This window comes from Mytilus galloprovincialis, chromosome 11 (genome assembly GCF_965363235.1).
Source record: "Mytilus galloprovincialis chromosome 11, xbMytGall1.hap1.1, whole genome shotgun sequence".
Classification (NCBI taxonomy): Eukaryota; Metazoa; Mollusca; class Bivalvia; order Mytilida; family Mytilidae; genus Mytilus; species Mytilus galloprovincialis.
Genome location: NC_134848.1, coordinates 81,328,366 through 81,337,956, shown reverse-complemented (window position 1 = coordinate 81,337,956; position 9,591 = coordinate 81,328,366). Strand labels below are relative to the sequence as shown.

The 9,591-nt window shown below is 31.0% G+C and overlaps 1 long non-coding RNA gene across 1 annotated transcript; it reads right to left on the bottom strand.

The window, feature by feature from the left end:
- Window positions 1–5,512: 5,512 nt before the first annotated feature.
- On the bottom strand, window positions 5,513–7,282 carry LOC143051429 (uncharacterized). Its single transcript, XR_012970764.1, has 3 exons — window positions 7,212–7,282; window positions 6,101–6,272; window positions 5,513–5,806 (listed from the first exon to the last, which is right to left on the bottom strand). It is a non-coding gene; the product is annotated as an uncharacterized LOC143051429 (long non-coding RNA).
- Window positions 7,283–9,591: the final 2,309 nt, after the last annotated feature.

Below are 9,591 nucleotides of genomic sequence, written 5' to 3'. Positions count from 1 at the left end.
ATAATATTAAATGACATTAATTTTTTTTCTTCAGATTCATTTAAAGCATAAACATCACATTTGAGAGAACATTATAATCCTGGTACCTTTGATAACTATTGAGCACTTTTACGTGAAATAAATGATTTATTTTATAGAAAAAGAAAATTGAAACCACTATAAAAATGCAAACTGTAATTATATCTTTGAATATTGATTTTATCGGTATATTGATTTTGGTATCAGTAAATTAAAATCAAACGTAGTATTATTATAATACACGAATGTACATTCACGGTGATACAATCTCTATTCAATGCCATTGCAAAAAGACATGTTTTTCTAACAATAACGTTTTTTAACCAAAATCCATTGAATGTGTATAGATTGATGTAGTATTCTTAGATACATATATTGTATAAGTTGTTATTTGCTTTGAACTAGCTTTCAGTACCTACTAGAACTTTCAGATTTGAACTAGCTTTCAGTACCTGCGATAACTTTCAGATTTGTACATTATGTGTTTTTGTTAAATTAAATTAGCAATGTATCGATCTGATCAGTTAAGCTAATTTGTATTGGGTGTTCTCATGTTGAATTGTTATACCACTGTCCAGTGTTACGGGGTACTAAGTAACCGTTTGTCACGCCTGTAATTCAGTTTTTGTCGGTTGTTGCTGAATATCAAATTTTTGTTTTTGTTTATCGCCTTGCATAAAAATCAGGTCGTTAGTGTTTTCCTTTAAATGGTTTTACAAATGTCAATGGGCCGCCTTCTATAGCTTAATAAAAGAACTGGAAAAAAAGAACAATTTTATACTTAACCTGTGTTTCAATTGTGTTTTGATTGAAGTGACATGTTCGTGTTGCTTATTCTTTAGTTTTATATGTTGTGTCATATGTACTATTGTGTGTCTGTTTGTCTTTTTCATTTTTAGCAATGGCGTTGTCAGTTTGTTTTCGATTTATGAGTTTGACTGTCCCTCTGGTATCTTTCGTCCCTCTTTTAAAGGCATTTACATGTGTATTACCATCAGCATTGTTTCATTTATTAACACAACAATGGTTGAAAACAAAACGGTTGAAAAAAAAGAGATAATTTCAGGTTCCCAAATGTAAACTTTTCATTTCTATGTAGCAACATTTCGAAAGCGCCTGTATACGGAGTATCTATCTCCCAATTGATACGATGTTTCCGAGCTTGTATTTCCTATCATGATTTTCTTGATAAAGGGTTACTGCTCACAACGAAACTATTACACCAAGAGTTTCAAAGGGTGAAGTTGATATCGTTTCTTCTTAAATTTTACGGAGGCCAATAAGTTGGTCATGTTGAATGTGGTAACTACAATCCCGTCCCATTTCTACGAATGTGATCTATTGCATTATACTTTGTACCGGGTTTCTACTAAAATGAGAAATACAACGGGTGTCACATGTGGAGCAGGAACTGCTTACCCTTCCGGAGCGCCTGAAATCACCACAAGCTTTTGGTGGGGTCCGTGCCGCTAAGTCTTTAGTTTTCCATGTTCTGTTTTGTGTACTATTGTTTGTCTGTTTGTCTTTTTTTTTCTTTTTACGCATGGCGTTGTAAGTTTATTTTCCACTTACGAGTTTTAATGTCCCTCTGGTATCTGTCACCCCTCTATGGAAGTAATGACAAGTATTTTTTTTTTTAGTCATACATGTCTGGTTCAGCTATTCATACCTAATGACAATACATAACAGTACCTTTCTGGCATAAATGATATTTTAATTTTCATTGTTAAATTAATCGAATTTTGTGCTGTTAAAAGTAAATTAGCAAAAAAATATCGAATTCAAAAGAAAATTAAAAAAAAGTACCTCATCAAATGACAAATATAAAAAGCTCAAAGACATCAAACGAATTGAAAACATTGAAACTCACTTGTAGGGCAGGCTAAGTTGTATTTGAGGTTGTCAAGGTCGTTGTTCTTAAATGCTTGCGATTTACTCAAACTATCAAACATAAATAAATGAATATCTACAGATCTATTTAGTACAATTCAAATAGATTAAGTGGATAAAATTGTTAATAGATTTTTCAAATGAATCGAAACCTATTTATTCTTAGTCAACATTTATTTGGTTTAGTTTGAATTATTGATTGTAATCCTTTATATTCCGTCGAGACACCTCACGGTAAATTGTTGATGTTCTTGTGTTGTTTGTTTGCCATATCGTTGTTTCCCTTTGTATTTAGAATTCTCCTCGGTAGCTCCGGTCTTTGATTTTGGTTATTTTGTTTTAACACTTCTTAGTCGTTAAAAGCATGTGGATGAGTTTTCACAATCGTGTTGTGTACCGAAAGAAACCGTATCATAATAACAACATTTGTGAATATTTATTTTTATGAGTTGGTATGAATGTCAGTATTATAACTTGAATTATGCATATTGAATTTTTGAAGATCGAAGAGTAGACAACAAACAGTGATAAATTTCAAAATAAAACAAAAACTCACAAGTTTCCCTGGGAATGATTTTGGTGAAGGTTAATTTCATCATGGTTTTTCAAATCTAAAACATAAACATTATATATAGTTACGAAAATAGATAGAGAATAGTGGAGAATTAACTTAGTTTTGCTCTCTTCACTTTTTCTTGTTTAGGATTTGTCGATTGTTTTTGTTAGTAATCAGATTTTTATGTGTTGGTCTTTGTAAGGGGCTCCATAAAAGTTTGTAAACAGTTTTATGACAAACCTGGTGACTTTCAATTGTCAATTTCCCATTTATCAGCAGTAACATACTCTCTACTTTATTTTATAGCGTTAACACATCTATAAGCTACGCTCATATATGTTCATGCTATAATCACTTCATTAATAGTGTTAACCGTGGATTAGAATAGCCGGTAGTTTATGCATAATAGGAGACGCTTACCTATCGGAATATCCAGTCTGGCTTGGAAATCATGTGGTTTCCTCAATTTTTGTTTGTTACCTTGATTTGACTATTTTTTTATATTGATTTTTGAGATTTAACACCGATAATCTACACTCGCGTAATTAAAAAAAGTGTAACAAAAATACTCAACACCAAGTCAAATTCAAGACGTGGAAGTCCGTAATAAAAACAGACAAATGTTAACACTATCAATCAACATAGCTAGTGCTATTTTCGTTTATCTTTTCTTTAGGATCAATTTGTTATAATTATATTGCATGTATGTTTCATTATATCATGTTATTTTGATCGGCTAACATCAATCACGCGTCCTTCTGAAATTGATATTCATTACACAATGAAATTTAACATTAATAATGACACGAGGTCCCACAATAAAGTGCACAGGTATATTAATTAAAAACTTATAGAAATTGTATTTTCACGATCCTACGAAAAAAAGTATTGAATGCTTCTTTTTGTAATTTTATACGGTTGTAAAGGTGTTGTCATTTAATAACGTATGGGCTAAGACTGTTTTTCACAGAGGATTAACAGAAATGATGACCAGCTAGTGCGAAACTTTAAAAAAAGAAACAGCTGCGCCATGAGCGCATGATACGCCCGACGTCTTGTGTGGAAGTTTTATGCAATAATCATAAATAGTTTCTGAGAAAGTTTTAAGCAATAACCATATATTGTTTTTGAGACACGGCGGAACATGTGAAACCCCTAACCCTGTTTTTTTTTTTCTCGAAAAACTAAATATCACTAAAATAAAATTTTGAATCAAAAACCAAAAAGTATACAGATCTTTAGATTAATATAACAAAGAAGTGTGTAAAGTTTTAAGCAATAATCATAAATTATTTTTGAGATACGGCGCGACATGTAAAAAAAACCTTCCCTGTTTAACAAAATACTCAATAACTCCAAAATAAAGTTTTGAATCATCAACAAAAAGTATACAGATCTTTAGATTAATTAAACAAAGACATGTGTAAAGTTTTAAGCAATAATCATAAATCGTTTATGAGATATGGTGCGACATGTAAAAAAACCCTCCCCCTTTTTTACAAAATACTCAATAACTCAAAAATAAAATTTTGAATCATCACCAAAAAGTATACAGATATTAAGATTAATATAACTAAGAAGTGTTTAAAGTGTTAAGCCATAATCAAGAATCGTTTTTGAGATACGGTGCGACATGTGAAAAAAACACACCCCCTGTTTTAGTTACAAAGTGCCGTAACTCAAAAAGTTTTAATCTTATTTTCACCAAAAAGTTTACAGATCATTTGACCATCATAAGAAACAACTATTTTAAGTTTCATGAAATTTGGATAAGTCGTTCTCAAGTTACGGTGCTACATGTTTACGCCGGACAGACAGACGGACAGACGGACAGACGGACGGACGGACACTGGACATTTGTATACCATAATACGTCCCGTCAAAATTTTGACGGGCGTATAAAAAACACTGTTTTTGCTTAGTCTTAAGTTTTCTGTGTTGTGCTTTATATTCGTTGTTAAGCCTATTCGTCGTTATTCTCATTTTTTTGCCCTAACGTTGTCTGTTTGTCATTAGTTAATGAACTTTACTATTCCTTTTGTAGTTTTCGAATCTGTAGCATCAAAATTTTAATCTGGATGTGTATTCAAAGATTTACCAAATAGTTAACACCAATTTACTGTATATTACAATATAACTTCATTGGTTTGAGAGATAGAACTATATTGCATTTTAGATAATAATAAAGTGACGTTCAATTAGTTCCGAATAAGAATTGACGCTGTGCTAGGATAATCTCCACGCTTAAATTAAGAAATTACAATTTATATATGTCAACTAATTTTATTGTTTTATTAACCTTTGATTTTGTTATGAAATGTGAAGACCAAAATTGATAAATTAATGAAGACGAATATCATAATTCGTATTATTGCATAGCAATATCATATTTCCCACAGAAAGTAACCAAACGTTAGCGTGCAGTAAATTCCAATATTGCACTAGTGCAATAAATCTTCAAAATTCATGACGTCATCAACAACAAAATCTTAGTTTCAACCAATTTTTACTTTCAAATAATATATTGCTATACAATAAAAGGGTTATTGCATGAATATTTGGAAATATTGTCCCTCGTAGAACATATATTGCACTCGAAAGCTCGTGCAATATAAAATTCTACTCGGGACAATACTCCTCAATATTCATGCAATAACCCTATATTATAAAAATTACAATAAATAGTAATGTTATATTGCATTTTCGTAAACGTAATAAATATTCATAACCTAAGAACATGCCTAAGTGCACACTTAATCAAATCAACAAAATTATTTTATAGTTAAAATGCATGAGTGTTTCAGAAAATAGGAGTTTATTAAAATTCAAAGCAGATACTGAAATGTTAATCAATGAAATTGGAAATTGTACTTCAAAATATCGTGACAAAAAGGCCATTACTTTTAATTACATGTATATAACACTATGCTGAATTACACATTTCTGTGAATTACTTTTAAATGTGTTATTACATGTACTTTCATAGTTGTTTTTACCCCAGATATAAGATAACTTAAAAAGAAAATATTATCTATACTCCACCTCCTGTCGTTGTGATGTTTGGTTGAATACCGAGATAGCAGGAGCAGTCTTCATTTGAGGGATTACAGTATATCTCGTTTTTTGTGTTGTTTAAAAACGCAAATCCTTTATAGCTATTACAAACACAGGTTCTGTCGGATTTAGGGCTACCGTTTTCATACGTCATCTGACCTTCACTGCTGCAAAACGATTTTAAAAAGATGCAGTCACTGTTTCCGATCGTTTCAAAAATAATAGGCTGGTACCGCGTTAAACTGCATGTTGCTCTATTCAAGTTAGGCTGAAAGACGTATTTATAACCTACAAATATATGTGTATAAAGTACACAAAATCTTCGTTTCTATAGATGGATACACAACTGTAATCATAATAACATTATTTATATTTCTATCTACTTATTCACAATATTCAAGAATTGACGTCAAACATTAATCTACATTTATAAAATCCTTATAACAGAATTTTTTTTCTTCAAATTATTAAAAATACTAGTATGTCTCGAATACTTTTTCGCAAATTATAATGAATTAATTATTGTGAGCTTGCATGTCATCATTTAAATTTATAAAATATATAGAAGTTTTGGTGAAATACCGGAAGCTAATATTCTAGGTCTGTAACATCTATCTCTGTATTCATTAACTTGCAGAGTCACGTCATAAAGGCAAGTATAGTTGTCTGGAGGTTTACACATAGATTTTGCCCGAAGCTTCCAGTGTGCTTTCGATGGACATGAGAAGTCGAATCCGTCATTTAGGGACACCAGCTACAGTAAAGATAAATTGCATAGTCATCAAAAGCTGTAGATCTAGTAGACAATTCGTCATTTGGAACTCTTTGTCATTATTCACAGTTATACATATTTTGTTATTGGTAAATATATAATGTCATACTTGTAAACTATACAAATTTAAAGAACGGTTTACATGAGTTAGTTCTGTCTTGCAATACTGTGGGGGAAAAAACCACACAAGCATCACAGGAAATCAGTTGTTTTTCGTTTCAACAGTCCGTTAATATTTTAACTATGGCATAAAAATGTTATTACAACTCATCAAAATTATACACAAATCTCGAGTCGTTTTTTATGAGTGAGGCCGATTAATATCCTTAATGTTTGAACCTGCACGGACACAATTTTTAAATTGTTATCTTTACGAAAAGAAAATATAACTATATTGAATGTTCTTGGGACAAAAGCAGACAGATGAACACAAAATCTTTGATGTGGATAAAGGGTATATTTTGGGGCATTGCAACACGCTAAGGACTAAGTGGAACACTCTGAAAATTATGAACCTGAAAAATTGTTTCCAGTTTTATTTTATACAAATGTTTTTATCAGTATGCAGCACAGATTAACATTTTATATATTTAACTTCACAAGCTTATAATGCAATCATCTTGATAAATAGTGCATATGCTATATCGTGTAGCATGTACATTTCTACAGTTTAACAAATATATTATTTAGAATATTCGATTGTTGTTTATAAATTACTTTTCGTAAATATCGTCTCCGGCAACTTTTTACTGTTGATTTCTCGACTTTTTCATAATGTTTTCGGTCAAAGGTTTTGCATTTGAAACGTTGAGGACGTGGTTAGTCCACGATTATAACTTTGAAAAACCTTTAAAGGTATGATCTCCATATGTCACAAACTTTTTTTAACAAAAATTCCTGAAAGTTTAAAATAATTCATACCTGTAAGACAGCTAGCAGGATACATATGCCCATACTTTTGAAATATTCACATTAGTAATAATATGTCACCTGTAAATGATGAACATAAATATCAATAGTAAAAACATAAGATCAAAAATAGTATAATACAGTATATTACATTGGTAAATAACCCACCTGTCAAATATTTTTAGATAGTGGATCCTGTTGGTCTTGAAACTTAACCATGTTCACGATATTTGATATATTCATCGATGAGACAAAATATAGATATACGAAAAGCGCACGTAACATGCATCAACTTTTTTGTGCATTTCAGGTTGCATTTCTGTAAATATTGACAATGCAATTTCCCATAGGAACTCCTTTTACGGCTAAAACTGTACCACTTTTACTATGAAGTTTTGAAAAAAATCTTATCCTAGAATTGAAAGTTCATATGCACCACAATTTTTTTCAAAGGTCAAAATATAGGGCTGTGTGGCATATTTTCAACGTTTATATGCCCTGAACTTCTCAGAGTTTAAACTTACACTAATTTTCTTAACTACCCCTACCTTGAATGAAAGGTTACCACAGATTTCAATGTAAACAATATGCACGTGTTTATTTACTGGTAACATTCCCAAGCTCTGTCTCTGCGATATGGAACACAGAGAGCATAACTGGGAACCAGTATGTAAACAAAATTAATTTTCTATGAATATTCAATTACTCCCCAAAAGAGGCGTGTTTTGAGAAACAGCTGTATTTACAAAGTGCAACCTATACCGACATTTATTCAAATAGAAAACTCTCTAAAATCAGTTTTTCTCACATTAGTACTCATTTATCAGAATTAAAGTCTTAAAGAAATCACTGTGTATACTCTAAGTTTTTCTTTACTATACATTTTATACCCCCTCCCCTGTTTCAATTTTTTAAAGAATTTGAAAACAAGACTTTAATTATTGCCAGCTTACCCTATTTGAATATTTTCTGATAAAATATGCCTAGAACCTGTTAAAAACTGTTTTGATAACATATTGAAAGCATATCAGAATATCATAAATGTAATGTTTAGCAGTCAATCATTACAACATTCAAGATTATATAAAGTATCCAATCCAGCCTCTATCTCCAGTCCACATCTTACGGTATGCCTATTTGTCAATTAAAGAACACATTTTCTGCCTCAAATGGTCAATTTAGAATTCTTGTCACAACAGTATCATCTGTAACCATCTATCTGACACAATTTAGCTACTATATATACTAGAAATGTTCAAACAAAGCCATATTTGCAATAGTTGTATGTATGCAGATACCAGTCTGAGATATAAATTCACTTAAAATGTTGTAGAGATGACTGCTAACATCTGATTTTTGCATAACTTCCAAGCATAAATATTGTTTTCTATATCAAGAACTTTAAAATCATAAAATCATAGCATTTACAAGTTAATATTTGTTTTATGACCCAGGGGGTAGGCAATTTTTCTATGTTTTTTTCCCTGGGGCCTCAAATTTCCTAAATCATTCTGCTGTTTTTAGCAATTTGGAATATTTAGTACATATTCAGGATAGAACACACTATTGTAAGTTTTCTTGAGATATTTTTGTTTTTCTAGCTTGTATTTATTATGCCGTGGTGACAAAAAAGCAGATTTAGGTGTTGCGGCTTACTTTTGGGTTATCGAAAGGACACAAATACCCCATAAATAATATTCAGGAAGGATCTATGAGTTTCAATGACTGTGAAGAGTAAATATAAGCACATCTTAACAATTTAACTTACAAATATGCAAATATTATGATTTAATTTTGTATCCAGGACTTTAAGTAAACTATGCATACTGTAAACTGTGAATTTATGCTGAGTCATCATAGTTAAGGCCCAGGATTCTATCAATCTTCATTAAATATTTATAAAACTTCTTATTTGGGTTAATTTCTTTAAAATCTGTGAAATAAAGCAAATTTGGTTAAATTCTGAATGTTCCCCTTTTTCACCCTATATAGGTTGCATTTCTGTAAATATTGACAATGCAATTTCCCATAGGAACTCCTTTTACGGCTAAAACTGTACCACTTTTACTATGAAGTTTTGAAAAAAATCTTATCCTAGAATTGAAAGTTCATATGCACCACAATTTTTTTCAAAGGTCAAAATATAGGGCTGTGCGGCATATTTTCAACGTTTATATGCCCTGAACTTCTCAGAGTTTAAACTTACACTAATTTTCTTAAATACCCCTACCTTGAATGAAAGGTTACCACAGATTTCAATGTAAACAATATGCACGTGTTTATTTACTGGTAACATTCCCAAGCTCTGTCTCTGCGATATGGAACACAGAGAGCATAACTGGGAACCAGTATGTAAACAAAATTAATTTTCTATGAATATTCAATTACTCCC